The 21,574-nt window shown below is 36.2% G+C and overlaps 2 protein-coding genes across 18 annotated transcripts in view; one reads left to right on the forward strand and one right to left on the reverse strand.

The window, feature by feature from the left end:
* PCDH9 (protocadherin 9) overlaps positions 1-21,574 on the forward strand; it is an 800,116-nt gene that overhangs the window by 156,734 nt on the left and 621,808 nt on the right. The gene's annotated exons all lie outside the window — the stretch shown is intronic.
* Positions 1-21,574, reverse strand: part of LOC308187742 (uncharacterized protein) — a gene marked incomplete at its 5' end in the record, with an annotated part of 533,458 nt that overhangs the window by 54,784 nt on the left and 457,100 nt on the right. Inside the window, one exon of the mRNA XM_080575983.1 lies at positions 1-21,574. This exon is cut by the window's left edge and continues 54,784 nt beyond it; it is cut by the window's right edge and continues 20,791 nt beyond it.

Consider the following 21,574-nt stretch of genomic DNA (forward strand, 5'->3'; position numbering starts at 1 on the left):
TTAAGAGATGTTTCTTTTTACAGTTGACATCAAGCTTTCACATCAAACCTTCACATATATAAACAAGATCAAAAGTTTTGAAAAATTTTAAATTCCTCAGTCAGCATCTCTTTTTATGAGCTCACTCATAATGCTATTTCATACAGTGTTGTATGGCTGTTTTCCCTGATTCCTTGTAATTATTATTATTATTTATTTATTTATTTATGTAGCCATGTGGAAGAATTAATTATGTTACATCCTGAGAAATGGAACAGTATCAGAAAATAGGGTAAAGGGTCTGGTCTGGATCAAAGATTCTGGGTGCAAAGGTATTGATTTTAAGGACTGATAAGGAATAGACAAAATGATTGGGATTGCCATAACCCACTGCTTTTCAGTTCTCACATGGCTATAGTTTTTAAGTTAAAGAACAGTAGATCTTCATGCATAAACCTGCATTTTGGATAACCTGTGTATAATGAAAGATAGAGGCAGAGGCATCAGCAGAAAGGGTGCTCCTGGGAGGCAAAGTAGGTTGTATAGGATTAACAGGAAAGATACTAAGCAAGAGGGTCTTTGGATTAAATTTCCTTGCACTATCACACATAGAAACATAGTAGAATCCCTTGTTTCATTTTGTTTTATTTTCTATAGACAACCCCAGGATCATAAAATGAATAACCAGTAAACCCTTAGAAAAAAAAATGTTTTTTGAATACCATGTAGTCTCTTCTGTCATTGAAGTGACAGATTTTCTGCTGGTGTAATGCAGTATGGTTCCATCAACCTCACGTAGTGACTGACAGAATTGGCAACAAGGGGATTGAAGTGATTTACATCAATTAAAATTGGATTTCAGACTGAACTTCCTAGTCTTATTTATTTTATTTTGTCTTAATCTGTGCAGAGAACAATATTGTGTTTTTCTTCCCTATGACCTCTTGTCACACTTGTCTGACCTTAAAAAAGTTAAAGCTGACACCCAGATTTTCTTAGTGCACAAGACATTGTGATATGCTTTTAGGTGTTGCCTGTTTCTGTTTCATTAACTTGCTGTAGCTTGTTCATCTAACTTCTCTGAGTTGAGCTGAAAGCCATGTATTGGGAGCTGTAGCTATCAGTGGAAGTAAATGAGTTGCCACTAGTTACAACCCTTTTATTTTTTTTTTTATTTTTGCCCTGTAAGCAGCAGTAGTCAGGAAAAGTGGGGTAGGATTAAAAAAAAAAAAAAATCAAAATAATTGGATGTAAAAAATCTGAAGGTACAGCAGAGATGTCGTTTTTTTTAACAGGTAACTGTAGAATTTGAATAATTTAACCTTTAAAATGTTGTTTATTCTGTTGTGATCAAGAGGAAAAAATGTCACTTCTTTCTTTTGCTGATGCCATTTTACAGGATATGATTACAGATGCATGGTGTAAGTGCTTGTGTACAAGGAGCCTTCAACTCAGTGAAGAGCCATGGTGTGCCAAGTATATCATCCAGAGCAATTAAAAAAAAAAAAAGGAAGAAAATAAAAAGAAAAAAGAAAATCACATTTGGATTTACCTAGCTTTACTCTGGGCATTTGGGTAGCAAAAACTAGGTAAAAGAAATCTGGCATAGAATAAAAACAACTTTTGGGTCTATTGCCAAAAGCATGGCAATCTGTTTTCTTTGTTAAATAGGCATTTGTGGTCACCCCATCTCTAGGATTCTGCAAATGGTTGCTGCCTAGGCAGGTGCCATATGGGCCGGCAACTCCCTCGGGTCTGGGAACAGGGGGTGTCTGCATAGGGGTGGCAGGGCAGGGTCCCACTGCCAGGGTCAGGAGCAGGGTAGCCAGGGGCAGCCCCAGCCCCAGACATTGGGCACATCCCAGGGGACAGACTGAGGTCAGAGAGAGTGTGAGGCTCCGGGCTGGACCAGCAGGGTGAGGCCTGGGCGCATGTAGGGCTGCTGATGCAAGTGGTGATGATGAGTGATAACGTGCGCTTCACAACATGTGCTGAGCTTTTACATCCTTTCTTGCATGTGCAGATGTGCTCACATTACTGTTAGCCATCTGGAACAGGTGATTAAAAGAAATATATTGGGACGACTGGTTCCAGGTGCCAGTCTTATATTGTGCTACCTCCTGAAGTCAGTTGTTATTCTGTTGCTTTTGCTTGAGGAGATGAAGTTCAGACTATCATTGTCTGTCACACTGCATATTACCAGTGCTATGTGCTGCCTGGTACTAGTCATTGCAGAGCTGGGAAGATCTTTACTACAAAGACTCATATTCATAGAGTTATATACATATGTGCTTTGCCAGCATTATTCCACCAGTTGTGGAAAGATGGTGGTGTGCGTGCTGTTCTTAGTATTCCTGTTCTAGGAAAGCTAAAAGAAATGTGTTCACAGAAAAGTGAAAATGAATCAAAGATCAGATCTACCCAACAGCACTAGAAAAGGTCTTAAATTTGCTTTATGCTAGCCTTATTTCAGCTGCTCTAAGCTTTCTAGAGGCCAGTTTGGGCTTATGAATATGTCCAAAACATAATAAGGTGATAACCATTGGGACATGTGGTCAACAAGTAGGTGACATCTTCTCAACAGTTACTCAGCTCGTTGGAGCAATAGCTGGGCCTGGGCCTCCAGAAAGATTGAACAGGTTGCTTCATGCAATCTCTTCCTTGTTATTTCTAATTGTATATCTGGGTCATCCATTTAATGGCCAGTGCAAATATTTGTGAACAGCATGAATTTTCTCTTCCCATGAAACATTGTTCATAGGATGGACAGACATAGTGGAAATGCTTCTGTACACTTTGCTATTTGGGTTGGACTTTATGGGCTTTATTACCCTTGTGCCTTCCAGAAAACAAAATGACATATTTTCTGGAACGTATTGCTTCACCAGGTCTAGAATATATTCTATTATATGCTGTGCCACTTCAGATAGTCCACTGAAAATACTTTGCTTGCCTTATGAAGCACGGCCTGTAGCATGCCTTAGGGCATGGCACTTGTGGGGCTAAAGTGATAGCTAAGTTACTGTATACGCACTGTATAGTTGCTTATACTTACTTCAACATAAAACAGCACATTTACACATTAGACAAGCACAAAATGGTCCATGTGGAACTACTTTCACTTGAGGCAAAGTCTCCTTGTAGAGGTCTGAAGTGTAAAGTGAATTTAGTCTTTTTTTTTTTTTTAAATTGTACAAATAAGCAGAAAAGAAAGCTAATTTGTATTCTTTTTCTGTTTTCATGGCAGTGGGGGGGGGGGGAAGTTTGCACTTTTTCTCTGCTCCTTTTTTTCTATTTTGTTTTGGGAAGTGGAGGAAGGCTAAGACAAATTATCTTTTCCTAAAGATGTAACCCAATTTCCAAAGAAATATAAGATGTTATAAAGAATGGGGGAAAGTAAGCCCTAGCCTCTCACAGTTGACTTGGAATGTGTAATGAGTAAGTTTATTTTGTGTTTGCTTATGTGGAGCTTTTTGTTCAGATGGGTAGAGAGTGAAAAGGAAATGATTGTATTATGTTCATTGTCTGGGGTGGAAAAAGAATATCAGAAAAGGTACTATTCATTTCTTTTTCCTGAGGAAAGTCTTAATCATTGGACATACCAATGGATGCATATTTGAATATATTCTGAGATGAATCTTCCAGCTTGTATCACTTGTGTTCTATTTGAAACACTGGCATATGTAGAGAGGTAGTTCAATACAGAATTAATCCCTTGTCTTACAGGTTTGTTGTCCCTGAGAGTTTTTAAAAACCTTTTTCACTATCTTACCATCTAGTTCTTTTCATTCAAAAAATTATTTTTCCCTAAGGGATTTTCTAGAAGATGCTTACCAATCTAAAACATAGTAAACAATTTGAATTATTTGGATTTAGTGATTCAGGTGGAGGTGTGCAGTGGCAGATCTGATAAGACTGTGATTCATGAACAGCAGGCAGTAATTCAGAAACCAAATTCCGGTCCTTTGAGCTTGCAACACACTATTACTTAGAGAAGAATAAAATAGAAGTCTCTCCATGAAGGCAATGGAACTACTTCTGAGAATGAAGCCACTGGGTCCCAGGCACCGTACTACAAAAGCATGCTGCAAGTAAATGCTTGCTGAAATAGCTGAGGATTTTTATTTATTTACTTACCTAATTAATTAATTAATTAATTTCCATGACCATAAAAGCTTTGGCACTTGCCTTTCAAAGTCTAGCATGTTTGAGTTTCATGGAGAGCTCAGGACTGCTTCACAAGGGGTGGTCTCTACAGATGCCTGGGCCTGAATAGACAGGATAATCTGGAAATCAGCCTCTCTAGCATGTAGTTCAGTATGTGTTAAGCCCCAATTTTAATTTACAGTCCATAATATAGTTTTCTGGCAGGGATTCATAAATCTCCATTTCATCTCTACAACTGCTGCATGATAATGGACCTTTCTCTGGTTCTGCCTGTATCTCCACTAAGCCTGCTTCTTAGGACATGTAGAATTCAGCAGTAGGAATATCACCCGATGCCAGTCCTCACAGACGCATAGTGTTATTGAAAATGTGCTGGTGCCTCACATTGTTATGCAGGTCCATGGTCATTAAAATTTTATCATATAAACCCTTCCGTCTGCACCGAAGAGGAATTGAGAACCTTGGCAGAGGATGATCACATATTTTATCAGAATCTTCTGAAAGGAAAAACCAGCAGGCTCAGAGCAAGAAGGAACCAGAATAAAATTCCCTTTAATTTAAATATAATATAACGTCAAAACCCCTGAAATTGACATTTATCTACTGTAGTTCATTTTAACTTTTTCCCCAGAGTGGCTCAGTGTCCCATGGTTGCACAATAGTTCAAACCAGTTGCACATGATATAATTTTCATATGTTTCTCCTGCAAGGCAGCTATTAATCAAAGCATGCCACAGACAGCTGAAGTGGAAGGCAGCAAGCTAGGGATTATAACATTGATTTATCAGGGGTCAGTCTGTCAGATTAGTAGGTTTAGAGACTAGGCCATTTGTGGTGTTTCCTAGCACAGATGCAGATAAAAACTGGCAGAGAGCTAATTAAGCAGAGTATTCCACACGTAAGACAATTAGGAAGTTTCAAATAGGAAAGCAACAACAACAACAACAACAACAAAAACACTCCTAGCCATTATTGGCCAAACTCTTTCAATTTGTTTTTAGCAAAGGATCAAATGAAAGGAGTTTGGCCTGCTTGTGTTTTTACTGAGATTCTTTTTTATTCTTAATAACTTGGTTGTGTATGTAGGCTTTCCTTTCCGGTTCCAATTAAAAAGAAATTAGAACATTATACAATTAATTACTTGTTAAATATCTAAGAAATGTTTAGGAAATGCTTATTCTGGAATGACTAGAAAATACATTAAAAAGGTGCATTTGAGCTGAATTTTCCATGGTGATAACCCTTTCTCTGTGCATCACTACCTGACTGCATATCTCAAGATAACTACCAGATGATCTTGGAGGTCTTTTCCAACCTTAATGATTCCATGATTCTATGACATACAGAAATTATACCTATCTCCCACTGAAGACAAAGGGAGTTTCAGATTTGCATCACCTCTTATACCAGGGTCTAGTTCTCAAAAAATGAGTACTCGAACTATAATAGTTTAAATCCATAGCCCATTTGCAAACTTCAGGCTCACACTAGTGGAAAGTGTTAAGGTCCATAGACAAGAGTTTCTGACCTATATTCAGATAAATAAAACATACTTGTTTGTTAAGTGAATAAATATGAAGATAAAAGCAGATCTATTGCAAGTAAAAGGTATTTCCATTCTCATATTTCATGCATACACAAACTATTTCAGTTTAGGTGGACTTCAAAGATTAATGAATTCAGGAAAGGCAAACCCCAGTTTTCCTGTGGGCAGAAGTAGAAGACTGGTATCTAACTGTTCTTGTAACTGTTCTTGCTTTAAAAGCTAAAAAGGGTACCTTTTTCTATAAAGAATTCGGACTAATGCCAAACACTTCAGAGGTACTTAAAAGAAGCACAAGTGTTTTCATTATTTAATGAAATTAAAGAGCAAAACAATATTGTGTTTTCTTATTGAGGAATAATGTTTATCCCTGGATTTAACAACAGCGTGTTGCTCATGAATGTTTCTTCAGGATTTCTTCTTACTCTTTAACGTGACAATGGATTTAGATCAGACGGTTACGTAAATGGTTCTTATCTTTATATGTGTATATATTGTCACAGTGATTTTATTTCATTTAGGAGTTAAAAGTGCTTCATATTTTTTCAGCTATTGGCCTCTTTTTATTTTTACTTTTTTTATAGATGAGTGCACCTGTGTTCATTTCAGTGTCAGGCTAGCTTTGTCTAAATAAAAATATTTTGTTATGTTAGCTTGCCCCACGTTTTTTTAATAACTTAAGCAACAGTTTTACTCAAGAAGGGTCAGGCATTATACTGAGAAAATCTCGTGAAACTACAGACAAAGATACACTGATGTTCAGAAAACTATGTGTTGTTTCAGAACAACTTTCTATTCTCAGCTGCATACTTTTTTTTTTTTTTAATTTCCTGCTATTTTAGAAGTGAGCTAAAGATAACTTGCACTAGAATGGCAAAAAGATTGTGCAGAAAGGAGGAATTGCCCCTTCCAGTGTTGCAATCCCCATACCCTCATCTTTTCCACCATTGTCTTCTACAACACAGTCTACAACACAGGCGCCCTGTGAAAGAAAAGTGGAGCAGTGAGTTTGAAAAGCTTTGGATGCCATTCTTGGAGACACATTGCATGTCTTGCAATTGTTTATTGCAATGGGTTCAAACACATTAGAAAGAAATGAACAAGAGATTTTGCATGGGGGATTTCTGTTTGCTTTTTGTCTTTTATTATCCTCTGGATGATCTAGCTTTTTATAGGGATAATAATCATCTAGGTGAATAATATGAGTCACCTACTAAAAAATAACAGGTTTCTCTTATCTGTTAAAAAAAAAATCTGCTATGATTTCTGAATATGAAGAAACTACCAAAAATTCTACCATATGCCTACTTTCTATAAAAAATCAGCTAGATAACGATATTTCTGATCTCTGATTAGTATTTGTTGACAGGGTTGCTATCAAGTACTTTATATCTAAAATTTGAAAATATTTTGGCACTGTCATTCTCCAGATATTTAGAACATTGCTTTTCTTGCTTGTGCTTGTGGGAAAAATTTCTGTACTTGCAGCTAAAGTCTGCATCCTTATCCTTTTTAGAATGCATATAACCTTTTGAAATCTGTAAATTGATGAAATCCATTTGGACTTGTTTTCGTGGATCTAGCAAAAGGGAACTTTGTGATCTCAGTACTCTTGCTTTGCTTAATATCACTTTAGTCCTAAGCCTTCATAAAGATTTTCAAAGAATGTACTAGAAAAATTATCAATTATCAGTATTAACTTAGTGACCTGTTTTTAATTTGTTCCATTTTCAAAACAAATAAAATCTATTTCAGTGCAATATTTGGTAAAATCAAGTCAACAAAAACATCAATTAGTAAAAATCTTGAGTCAGTCTGATGCAGATGGCAGGTATAATTTTGGCTTCATACAGTAAAAGTTTCACTAAAGTTAAGTAATGAGAACATGGCTGTACATTCTAGGAAACTTGGCAGCCTTCACTAGGGGCATTTGTACCAGCTATAATCATCATCATTATTATTATTTCTTGCATTCCCTTAGCTGTCGTAACATGATGAGTAAGAGCAGTCTCATAATGTATATTGATCACCCAAGTATTAATCTACTCAAACAATATTTACCACTTGCTTAGCACTTTTCATTTCTTTAAACATGAATGCACTTTTAAAAGGCTGAGAGGGTTTGTATTTTTCCATTTTACTTACGGAGGAAACGAAGCAGAATGTGACTAAGTGACTTTCCCGAGTCACGTCCTCAAAAGGGCAAGTGAAGTGACCTAGGCCCTCATGGTCCCAGAGCTGGAAGGGAAGACAAACTTGGTCATTTTCTTAAATGTGGCTATGTCTGCTGTTTCTGTAAAAGCACATTTTTTGTGTAAAAGCCTCTCTAGACATTTATTCTCTGAAAATAACAACTTAATCCATGCTTGCGCTATCTCACAGCTTTTTTTGCCTCTACCCTTCTCCATGCCATTTCTAGACTTGAAAAATGCATTTATGTGAATCAACTGCTAAGTATTTCTAGGGCTGAGTATGAGGTTTTCTTATTCATCCTCCTGATCGTGGCATACAGTCAAGCTTAGGAAAAGGTGCTTGTAGGGAAGTCTAGTTCAGCACTTCAGTTTTACCAGAAGTAGTACTTCATTTTTATCTTCCTGCCAGTACTCCAGCAGGAGTTTTCTGGGGGACTGGGACAATGTTTTGCTGCAGATAAGATAATATAGCACACACACACTGATTCCTAAAAAGTGTGCTTTCTAGCATACTATGTTGATAGCACAGCAAGTAAATAACAATAACTACCTCTCTGGCATACACATCCACAGCTATCTCTGAGGGACACTGCCATCTGAAACCTTTTCTTCCATACTGTGCTGCATAGCTGGGCATGGGCACTGTGATTTATGGTCCACTGACCACAGTTCCAGCTATCCTCCTTTGAACCGAATTTTTGCTTTTAAAGAAACCAGTCTGTGTTTTGTTCTTTCTTTGAAAAAATCATCTGAGTTTTCCACCAGATTTGTAAAGTCCCAAATCCTTTTGTTTCAATGACAAATACTTCTTCCATTGAGCCCTTTTACATGTCAGGGTGGGACCTTCCCCAGGATGATTTAAAGGCAAAAGACAGAAATGGGCCACTCCATGCTTCCTGTAAACAGTTTAGATGAGAACAATGTGCTAACAGTTCCATGCAGTTTTCAGAGGAGGCTGAATTTGCTGGATTGCTGAGTCACTGACAAGCTGTCGCGTGAAAGAGACAATAATTTCTTTCAATTAGAAGCTCATGCAGGCAGGAATATCTTTCAAATATCACGGAGATAAAATGGAAATCCTGCTCCATTTCAGTGACTGATTTCTCTGCTGATGTGGAACAAACAGCAGATAACGGAACTATGCATATTCTTACAGACATCAAACTTCTTCTCTCCTTTTCTTTTCCTTTCTTCCTTTCAATACTTCCTAACTATCTTTTCTAAATTCATTTTACTGTTGGCTGACTGTCACTGGTTACCATAGCAACAACCTTTGGTAGCAGCAACTCTGGGATGCCCGATGCGAGCATCTTCACATTTGAGTCTTGCCAAGGCTAGCTATTAATCCAGGGTTATATATTGGCTCAACACTGTAAGATTGCTCTATTTTTCCCCCCTTTAGCTGACTGCCAATCTGATTTTTGTGAGTTGGATACTTTTCTTTCCACACTTATCTATTGGGCAATCTGGTGTTAATTTTCACTCTGATCTTTTCATGTTGGTTATTTTGTAGGACTGGTTAGCTTAAATGTCTTTCACGAAATAGGTTAAAACATAATTGATTTAAAGAACCTCTTTTTCAGTTTGTTTCTTAGTGAAAAAGAAGGATTTGAAGTAATCTTGTTCTTTGGACAACTATTCATAGTCGATCAGAGCAAATTTCACTTGCAAGCTGTTCTGATCTTTGATATGTTTAAATGCTTTGCATGACGTAACAGTGATTACTTTTTTTTTTTGCTAGGGTAAGGGATAGACAAATATATATAATGATAAAGCTTTTTGGAGACAGATGGCTAGTATAAAACATCTGTGAATGATGTAGCACCTAATGGCAGCAGTGGAAGAGTGGAACTGTCTTTAAAATTTTGTAAATCCCCGTACCTTCTTCATAAAACACCCCCTAATAGCAGCTTGCTGTAAAGCAGAAGTAGCAAAGTGGTTAAGAGTGGTTGGGAAATGAGAGCTGAAAGAGAAAACTGCAGTGCAGTGATTGGTTTGATTTGCTGAATAAATTGCTATGTTCAGATTCAGTTCGTATCAACAGGCAAAGCAGTGTCCACCTGCAGAGCCTGTCACACTTGGTATCCAAAACTCTGACACAGCTAGTCTTAAACAACCTTCATTGTTGTCAATAATTAATGCCAAAAAGCCCCAAACACTAAACTTACAGTGTTTGCAATTTTATTCCATATACAAGAAAAAAGAGAGTAGTGTTTCTTGGGGATATTTCCTTAAAAACAACAACAACAACAACAACAAAACTTTTAATAAATATGTGTAATATTGTACTATTTTGAACAGATTACTTTAAAAGTAGGCAAGAGGTACTGTTCATTCAGTAGATTTTCTCTTTTTTAAATGTGACCAGAAGCTAGGAGCATAGTGTACTGTCTCCTTAATACAGTATGAATTGCATTTTGATAATTTGCAGCTATGATGTAAAATGGATAAATGTGAAGTCTTCTACATTTGCACGAGGCAACTGATGTTTGTCCTTGTCAGTAATCCTGGTAGCTTTTGGGGATTGAGAATAGCTGTTTTCTAGGGAGTGGTTTATTATTATGTATTTATTTATTCATTTTGTCTCAAATCTCTCTGGGTATGTTTTGCAATAAACATTTGGTTCAGAATCTGAAATCTCCATTGTTTTTTCTGGAATTTGGAAAAATCCCTTCAGGTTTGTTTGGAGGTTTCCATTCATACTGCTGTGATGGGAGTTTCCAGGAGAAATAGGGCTGAACTCTTATAAAAGGCCGATGTAAAATAATATTTCTGGAGAAAGGGGAAGGACGTATCTTAAGAGGAGATATAATGGCTCTGAAGTGTAGAAAATTACTTGGACAAATCCTAGTAGATTTTAGGGGAATTCCTCAGGAGTTTATAAAGTTGCAGACCTGACTGAGAGGCCTATCAACTTAACCTTTCTGTTAGGGAGTTCCATTTATTCATTTTACCTCTTCCTGTATATAAGGTGCCCTGACTCTTTGAGTAGCTACACTTATACCTGATTTTAGTCAAAATCTTGTCTTGTAGTCTTTTGGGGGGGGGGGTCTTTTTTTTTTTTTTTCTCAGTCCAGCACTAAATACAAACTTTGAAATGTTGCGTATTAACTACAATTGATATTTGTGATCTTGGGGTCAGGCTACTTTTTGAAGAAATGCAGTTGCGGCAAATTTCAAAAAGCATTTTTGGCAGTTGCAACCCAAAAGACCTATGGAAGGTTCTAAAAACTCATTTTCAGCCTTCCTTAACGTTAGTTTAACACTTGAATGTTTAATCAAAATGTTTGATATTTAAATATTAAACATTGCCATTTTTCTCTGGACACTTAAGCCAATATTAAAGAGAGTGAACAGGAGCATCTTGTCTAATTATTGTTAATGGTCCCAGGCAAATTCCAAGACTGAAATACCAGCAGTTATTACACATCTAAAGGAAGTGCAGTTCTGTTTACTGTTGGTAACAAAAATTTTCACCATGTGAACTCAAAATCTTTTATTTTGAATTGTTGTAGCCTTCTTCAATATGTAATTCTTTTATACCAGAGGGAAGTTTGGTGTCACGATGCTCAGTTTTTGATGATTGTCAGAAAGAAGGTCTCCTTCCTTATACAGATAGGAGTGACAGTCTGTGGTTGGAAGTCTATTATAAATTTGGACTATATGTAATTGAGCATTGTTGTTTAAAGAACATGTTTTGCCCTGCATCTAATGTGAGACCTTCACATCATGAGTTAAAAGTCTCAATAATACCCAAGATGTTAGAGAAAATTATTCTTTTAAATTTGTACTTTAAAACAAAAAATACAGCTTTGCATCTATTAAAAACAAATAAATAAACAAACACCAATGAGCCATCCAAAAAAAAAAAAAAAAAAGAAAGAAAAAAAACAACCCAAAATACAGCTTTGTTTCCAGTGGTAGATGAATGTCATTGATGAAATCCAGAAGGCAGTACAAAAATAGGATTTTATTTTGGAAGGCCTTTGACAGCAGTTCTTTGACCATTCCATTAACCTGGGTTAAATTAAGCTCTTTAACCTAGATCTTTAACTTTGTTCACTAGTTAAATTGGTGGGTGTGCTGGCTCACCATACTTCCTTCAGGCTACACAGAAGGAACAATTAAACACTCTTTTATGTGGCTGCTGCTGGAAACATCAGAAGCTGTGCCATAAAGTGCTTGGCTGAATGGCAGAACTTGTACCTACCTACCTGAAGAAATAAAAGGGATTTTTGAAATGGGAGTTCAGAGGCCAGTGGATTTATTGGCTGCAGCAATGAAGGTGGGAGACTAAAAGTAAGAGCAGTAGTCAAGGCCATTCAGCTGTAAGGATGCCAAGAAAGACCCAAACCTCAAAACAAAAACAACCAAACAAAAAACAGCTCTTTTTTTCTGAGGTCTGGGGATTTTTTTGCTGATAATGTTTGTTTCTGAGCATGAAATCTGTATTTTGTTTCCACTTTTCAGACAAAGTCAGGTGTCCTGACATTTACAGTAAGTAAATGGGATTGTGTGAAGGAAATATTTGATGACTCCTTATTTTCTACTAACAGAAACAGCAAGTTCTCCAGTAATGGCAAAACATTCAAGGTAAAATATGTACGACTGCGTTAATTATTGCAGTATATTAAAAACTAGATGGTTTGCTATACTTGTATCATGCTTCAGAAGTATGATCTTTTCTTACACCATTTTTAATACATCGTTTTGTCAGAAATGCCATAGGCATGCAGCACTTGCCATACCATACATAGAGAGGTTTGCCTGCATTTCTGTCAAATCTGTGTTCATTTATAGCACTCTATAAGGCACTTTAGCCAAAAGGCATTTGGTTCCCTGGTGCCAGCATGTGCTGCCAGCTTCTGTTGTTTTACTGTATCTGTGTTCTTGGTGGATGGGCAACAGCCCATCCCTGTCTTCCTCTACTTTTGGGGAGCTTCGTTCCTTTCAATCATGTTAATGAAGTTGAGGAATTGTTTTCTACACATCTTTATTGACTCTCAGGCTTTTCAGTGGAGGTATAAGGTTCTGAGTTTTGATTTCTTCTTGTTTTTCAAACAAGAAAACAAGAAACATTGATGTACTGAACAAAACAGTTCAGACTTAGATGATGTAAATGATGATTCAGGAGAGGTTTTCAATGAAATGCCAATAAATATGATCACAGGTCATTCCTACTCAGCTATTTCTTGATCAGTTAACAGAACTCTGTATATGTTTGTTACCCAGTGCCATTATGCAATGTTTGTGATGGAGACAGTTAAACAATAAAAGCCAAATGCCTGAAACAGAATTACTATGCTAGTCATGCAAATATTCCTCTGTGTACAGAGACAGACAGCTTCCTAAGGCTGTGGCTTCTTGATAGGTAGGTAAAGACCTACAAGTTGAGAAGAAATTGAGAGGATGTTCAAGGCTGTTTCTGTTTTTCTTGCTTGTGAGGGAAAGGATAAATAATGAATAACAGCAAAACAAGTCTAGCAGTTAGAGGCGAGCTGCTTTTTCTGCCATGTGATGATTATTTGCTTCATTCATGCCTTGTAAGTCTGCAGGTTGTTGTCAGTGTTTTTCTTAAGTCTTCCAGCACAGAGCCCTGGAGCATACCCACACTACTTGTTCTTAGAAGTATATTGAAATAATGACTGTGATTCAGGCTGAGGTGAATGGAAGAGGAAGGATTTTCTAATTTGTAGTGGCTTTTCATGAACTTGCATTTACTTGTTCTTCACAAAGATTTTGTTTGTTTGTTTGCTTGCTTGTATTTGTTTCCCAGGGTGTTACCCTAGATGTGTTGTTTTTTACTTTAAACCAAGTAAAGCCATGTATTTCATAGGGAATTTTCAAGGAAGAATGCTTGAGGCCAGATTTGCTACTGGCTTTCTGTACACGTTAGTTATCACAGAGTTATATCGATACAGACCAAAATGGTAGTAGTATTTACATATCCGAAGTGCATAAAAATAGATAAAAAGCAGTAGTTTGTTAAGAGTTTGCTCATGAACCCTCTTGAATGATAACAACTGCATCAGTTTTTACAGAGACTTGTGGTGCTTGAGGACATTTTCTTAAGGAGTAAAGCTGTTAAGGACATTGTCCCACATTGTAACATGTGGGACAGACGAGTTGGTGAGCTTTCTGTGTGGATGACATCCACCTGTGTGAGGGATGCGTTGTGAGGGATGCATTGTGAGGGATGCATTGAGAGGGATGATGTGTTGCTTGCTTTCTCCCGTTTTTAAATTTTATTATTTATTTATTTATTTATTTTCAATCTGGGACATGGATTGGCTGCAGCTGCTGGGCTTCCTTTAAATTCTGGCCACTTAGACTTACTGCTGTGCAAAACTGTAGTTGTACATTCTTCTTCACAGACATTTTGGGATAGAATCACCTAGTACATATCCTTGACTTCACTGAGAACTCATTTGCAAGACACAGTCATTTCAGGTACTTGACAGTGATTTGATTGGTTATTATTTTGTTTCAATCAGATCATGTATTGCATGTGGCTGCGAACTGAAAAGACTTCATAAACACCTGTTACAAATTGCATTTTTATTGAGTTAAATTTAGATCTAAAGTATTTTCAACCTTTTTTCTTTGCTATCTGTGATTGTTTTTCTTCTATTTTCTTTTTTTTTTTTAATGGGACTTTTTTTTTTTTTAATTTTCTTTGTTGGGATCTTTCTTAATTCCTATTAAATACATAGGTTTTAAATGTAAATTGAGAAATGGAGATGAGCTACTTGTTTATGCACGTTAGGAATCTGAGGTGATGGTCACGATATTTTTTATGTTACATTATTTTAATTTGTATTTTTATTTTAATCTAAGTTTTTAATTAACAGATAACATTATTTGCAACAATATATAACTAGTGAGGGCAGTGGGTTCCACTAGTGGCAATTATCTGCAACTCATGCCCAGTTTGCATTCCAATCTGGTATCATCAAGTTTTAGGTTCATTTATATAACAATGACATTCTATTTCAAAATGTATAGGCCAGTAAAATATGCTGTGTTTGAGAATGTAAGGATTTACAGCATTTTATGCTTTAAAAATAAAGAGAGAATCTTTCCAAGTTGCTTTTCAAGCAACTCTTTGCAGAATGAAAGCAAACCAAATAAGCATCAAGAAAAACCTGGAATATTTTGTGTGTGTGTGTGTGTGTTCATGAGATAGTTTGAAAATGTCAGATAAAGGCTATGTTGTTCTTTTCATTTTAACCAGAAAATTCTCAGCAATATCTATGTAGCAAGAAGATGATATTCATCAATTGTTACATTATATTCACAGTTTCTCTCATTTCCCAGAATGCACAGCTGCTGTGTCATTTTAAGATTTAGAAGTCACCACATTTATGTTTTAACGATCAATGGCAGCTGTTGATCTGAGTCATTAATGAGATTTTGACTTCATCTGTATTTAAACCTTGTATATTCTGCAACAGAGTATGCTTGGAAAATGAGATTTCTCTCATGGTTATAACAAAGAGTTTTACAGGCTTGAGCTGAGAGGATTCGCTCTACCCTGTGGAAGGTTATATAGTACAAACTTTCTGTTAAATGAGAAGGGGCAGAAGGAAAACTCTTGCTGAGTTTTCAAATACTACCCTTTGGTCTATGAGCACATAGAAAATGGCCCTAAGGTGAAGGTATCTACCACTTCTATGTTGAGAGTGAAATAGTAGAAAAGTCTCCTCAAAGTGAAATGTGATTCTGTAGCTCACTCATTTATTAAAATGCTATCTATTACACTTCCTTTGAGGGCAGCAGAGTACCTTGAGAATGACATATTGAGTGCATACAATGTCACTTGGGGAATGTTTAATATAATGTCATAGATATTTGGGTATAGTAAAACAGTTCTTAAAAATGGCAAATAATGACCTTCCCAAACAATGTTCGAATTGTATTTCTGATGCGTAATAAATCCCTCCTCATAGTTAAATATTCTGGTATTTAAAATTTGTTTTATCAGTGGTTTTATGTATCAGTAATACCTTGTTTATAGGTTAGTAGAGAGAAAATATATATTTTTTCAAACAACAGAATGAATTTCTAATAGGGTTTCCCTTCTTGCACTCTGCCTTTTATGATGTATGTATTTCATTAACCTTTCTGTGTTTTCACTCAGAGACTTGTTCTGTCTACTTCAGATCCTTGGGAAATTGTACTGGTTAATTTCTCCTTACCAATAGGCTATAATTCCCAATATAAAAATATGACAGAATCATCCAAATTAAGTGTTAGTGAAAACATGAAAAACAAAAACTAAAGAACAAACAAACAAAGAAACAAAACCCACAAAACAAACAAAAACATTCTCAACTACAATAAAGTTTTCTTATAGGAAAACTGCTATAATGTTTTATTTAGTCCTACTGAACAAAGAGTAGATATAGGTGCTTCACTGGGAATGAAGATGGTTCTTAGGAAAGTCTTATCTTTTTCAGATGATTGCTAATTATAGTCTAAACAGGACAGTCACCGTTGGAAAGACCAAAGTACTACACGTTAGGACATGTGAGAAGTAGCTTGGACGAGCTACAAGAGGATGCTAACATGCAATTCTTTGTGAATATTGAGACCAAACTACTATTTCAAATATCTTAGGTTCTTGAAGACAACATCTACTAAGTGGGTCATCTTGTCATAAAAGGATATCAGGTTAGTCAGGCAGAACCTGCCCTTCATAAACCCATGCTGGCTGCTTCTGGTCACTCGATTGTCCCATATGTGCTGTGTGATGGCACTCAAGATGATCAGCTCCATAACCTTCTCTGGGACCAATGTCAGGCTGCCGGGCCTGTAATTCCCTGGATCTTCCTGCCTGCCTGTTTTGTAGATTGGAGTCACATTCACTGCAATCTACACAATCACAAAAAATCACAGTCATAACTACTGCTCTAGAAAAAATGTACTAAAACATTCAAAGCCATGACATAATCATTGCTTTGTAAGCGGTTCATTATTCAGAGTTAACTTTGTTGGAATTTGGTTGGCATGGACAGTTCAGGAACAGACACTACTAATTTGGCCAGAGAAACTAAGAAAAATGAAAGATAATATTAAAGTTGAAAAGAACAACATCTTTATCTTTTTCAAAATCTATCCAGTGCTGATTAACATTATTTCTTCATCCCATTTGTTCTATACAAACGTTTTGATTTGGCCAAGTGCCTACTTTCAGTTCTTCAGCATCATCCTCTCTTTACAATGGAGAGTTTAGTTTATCCTTTGGCTTTTGACATGCTACATTGCAACTGTAGCCTGTGTTAGCCCTAAATCTTGTCATTTGGCATTGCAGAATTAAATAATTAGTTAAAATTTCATACAAATAACTATGAATGTAGCAGTCTAATTCCCTTGAAGAGTTTATGGCTATTAGAAAGTGAGTCCCAGTCCTTTATGAGCTTGGGTATAGGACAGAATGTCCATAACCCCTATGTGGCTGGCATCATCATCTAGATGTTGAAAAACTCAGACTGTAACGTGCCTAGGACTTTCCCCATCTATTCTCCTTTATCACGTGTCAGGAATTGCAGTGGAAAGTGACAGAAAGCCTTGTGATAATGTTGTCCACTAGCACCCTCATCTTGTGAGATAACTGGCTGCTTTCTACTTAAAGACCTTTTGGAAGAAATGAGTAAGCTACAAATACTGTTCTTATGTTTGAATGCTGACTGTTTTGAAGATTAGGAGAAGGGAAATGAAGAACAGTTCAAGAGAGAGCTCTGGTTACCATGAACTCAATATCATAAACTAAGTGAAAGATTGATCTCAAATGTCTATCTTAGCAGTAGTTCAACAGAAAAAGTCTTATTACTCCAGAGATTGCTTTGCTTTTCATCATCTATCTTACTATCAATGATAATTAAAGGCAAATTCAAATCCTTTAAAAAGTACTGTATGTGGTAACTGTTTGCTGAATATCTCTTTAATGCCCTTTATAAACTTAGGGCTTAGAAAATTGACCTTCCTGGTTGAAATAACTACTGGCTAAGAGCAAAATGATGATTTCAGGCCTTATCCTACAGACACTTTACACATGTAAGTAGTGAATATCGGGATTAATTATATGAATAGTAGCTGCACATCTTGGCCCTTGGACAATTCAGAGTCTTGAGTAGAGGCTGAGGCTGATTCTAAGATGTGAGTAGCTTTGTTGAAGCTTTGTTGAAGCTATTGCAAATCTTGTCTGATATTACCTGTGTTTTAATATTGGACAATTTTAAAGTTCATTCCATATCAGACAGCATATCTGAACAAAGATATATTTTATGAAGTAATACGCAGAATTAGGCTTATGCTAAGACAGTAGTAGAAGCAGATTGACATTTCATCAGGAATAGTGTGATTGGAAGACAAAGAAAAAGGAGCTTTTCATCTTTAGGAAAACCCATTCAGAACCATTAAGTATAGCTCAGTCTCTTGTACTGATGGGAAAAAAAAATTGTTTTTGGATTGAGGATAAAACAGTATATGCCAAATCCCAAATAATGTATAGGGAAAGCTATGAGCAAATGAAAGAGTTCTGCATGGAATTGAATATGATTCTGTATATTATATAAAGTTGTAATAAACATAGAGCATAAAATTCAGTAGGCCTTTGTTTCAATACACTCAAGATCATCTCAAAGTTTCACTCTTGCTACTAAAGCCCAACTTGTAATTGGTTAAATAACGTTTTTAGATTTGGAATGTTCACTTTGAAGAAGTGCTGGGTGCTATCTTACCTGCACATTCACTCTTCTATCATTTAAAATATGCATTAATTCACTTTTCTGTTTTCAGAAGACATTTTGCCATAATGGGAACAAATGTAATACACTTCTCATTGGTACTTCTTCCAAAAACTAGTTTTCAGTATACAGTGACACCAAACAAAAGCAAGCCTTTTCTTATGCTGATGTCTATCCATCCATAGGTCTTTCCATGCGCATTTCTACTTAATCTAATTGGATCTAAACTTCTAACATGAAAATATTATTTTCATGGTAAGGGAACATATTTATTTGTTCACAACACATATCCAATACAAAGTATAGGAAAAAAAAACAAACAAACAAACAAAACCCCACCATACTATGTTATTTAGATTTAATATGCAAAACAAGATGAGAGCATATATGTGTAACATGGATGAGGTAATATTACTGTGGGAAACATAATTTTGCACGACCATAATGAAATATTTTATCATTTATGTTAATAGTTAGCTGACATCTGTGCTTCTTTGCTAAGAAATGGAAAGTAAAGTAGTTGAAATAGTTTTTACTAATTGTATAGATTTTTCATATGAAAATAATAATTGACTTTATACCATACTTTTTAACTGATGACAACATTTAGAACACAGGACTTGACTTGAAATATAGGCTGGAGGACCTGACGAGGTAGGATAGGGTACTTACATAGTTGAAAAAAAAATGTTGCAAAATAGTGATCATTAGCTAAATCTGCTCTCCTGATATCTTGCTACCTTTTCACTATATGAAATACAAAGATAGAAGCTAACTTAAGAATTACAGCTGTTAATACTGTATTTAGTCAGCATTAGAATCTGTTTTTTCCATTTGTGCAGCATTTAATGAGAAAAAATGCAATTCACTCTTTTCCCAGTAGGTGGCTTTCAAATGAAAGGTATTTCATTTTTTTTCATGGTTGTGGAATTGTTATCAATGAGAATTAAGTCTTAACAAAAATTTAAAAGGTAAAGAACAATACACATACCAATTATCTTGAGCTCATGTTTGTAATTATTCATAGGCTGGAATTCAAAGGCTTGTATTCTTATAATACCAGCAGTATTCATACTTTTTATTATCCCACATAATATAGGATCCATTTTTTCTAGCCTTTTAACATTAAATTCCTTGTTGTTGCTAATTAGGTCTTTCTCTTCTGCAATTGACTGTTGTGCAACAGTAGCATATTTACACCAGAGTGTTTTAAGTGCATGTCCTATGTACTAAATTCAGCCTAAAAAGTCTTGCAGACTACCTGTAAATCTACAGACATATCTAAACCATATGAGTGCAGCATGGAAATTTCAGAAAACAGCACTGACACAAGTCATTAATCCACGTGGTTCTTTGCAGCATTGTGTAGGATGTACCAGCTCAAGCCAGGAAGGGTAGAACATAAACTTTTTATGCCACTGTAATATTTTTCCTGGCTAAAGAAGAAAATAATTAGGGCCATGCTTGATTGGTGGCACATGCACCTGGAAGCACAGAAAAATAAACAGCACCAAAGCAAAAACAATCAATGGGGTGGGAGAGGAGACAAGGTACACCACATCTTTCCTTGCTAGTTACACCTTAGTTTATTTGGGTCTGCCATCTTCTCTCAAACATAATCCCAAGGTCAGTTATCTCAGGGTCTCTATGCAGTGGCCATCTCCTGAGCACTGTCCGAAACCAAATTTTCTCCAGGGCAGTTATAGCCGTCCAGCATTTTGTTTACCTAGCTAGCCCTACAAACTCAGCTGCTTGACATTCACCCGCTCCCAGTATTTTCACTTACTTTATAGCTACCCCCACACCCGAGAATTTAGCAGGCTTTGTGCTGGGTAGGTGTCAAATGAAAGCAATAGGACCAGCAAATAGAACCTGTATAAAGGTACCTGTATGGTTTATCTCCCTGCTATCTAGTTAGTAGCTTCTGTTGAATGAGGCCTGTGACAAGATTCAGTTGAATCTGAATCTTAGAAAATTGTAGGTGGTTTTAATGCTATGTAATTAAATTGGCTTTTAGTATAATACTGCTAATAATAAATAGACTACTACCGTTTCCCTCCAAAACCTTTATACTTATAATACTTAAAGGCTTTTTCTTCCCTTTCCCTTTGAGAATGTAGTGAAATTAATAACAGTGGAAGGAAGAATTATTTGAGAATACTGGTCAAAATCAACAATCTTGATTCCACCAAATATATTTCACACTCTCTTTTTGATTCACTTTTTCAGTTAACATATCTAATTTGGGGAAAAGCTCTTTTATGCTTGTGTCTACCATCATTTACTTGCACGGAAAATCTTCATATAGGAAAGAACTAGGGAAAGGAAAGCCAATGAGTGAGAAAATAAATGGTTTAAGAACAAAAGGTGGGAGAATAATACCTTAATCTCTCCAAGCAGCAAGAGAGTTAGAAAGAAGAAAAAAATGTGGTAAGGAAACTGTAGAAAATTGGAGGCTTATGAAGAAAAGTGTCTCTTGTTTGGAGATATTGCACATGTCTTCCAGCTGCAGGATGTGAAACAAGATGTCAATAGCGTAGCTGGAGGTTAAGGTAGGGCTTTAAGACAATTGGGACACATTGAATGAATTGCATAGCTGCCACAGTGAAAATTTATTTGGTTCTGCATGTAGAAATTTCACAGTTGCTCCAAATACCTGCGCAGTGGTATATTGCTTATGGCAACGATTATGCTAATTGTCAATAGATGATGCACTAATCCAGTCAGCTAACTGGAATGGAGTAGAGTGAATTACAGCAAAGAATAGGACAATTATTCTGTTAAAGGGAAGACCAAAGTTCTACTAGTATGATTTCAGTAATAGTGAGTGGATCAGAGTAGTGATTCATTTTTACAGTCTCTCTTCAAGACTGCCCAGATGTCTCAAGACAAAATGCAAACAAAACAAAGCAAAGAACAAAATAATCAAATAGTTGGAGATGGAA

Source organism: Anser brachyrhynchus (assembly GCF_964034855.1).
Source record: "Anser brachyrhynchus genome assembly, chromosome: 1".
In the NCBI taxonomy this organism is placed as follows: domain Eukaryota; kingdom Metazoa; phylum Chordata; class Aves; order Anseriformes; family Anatidae; genus Anser; species Anser brachyrhynchus.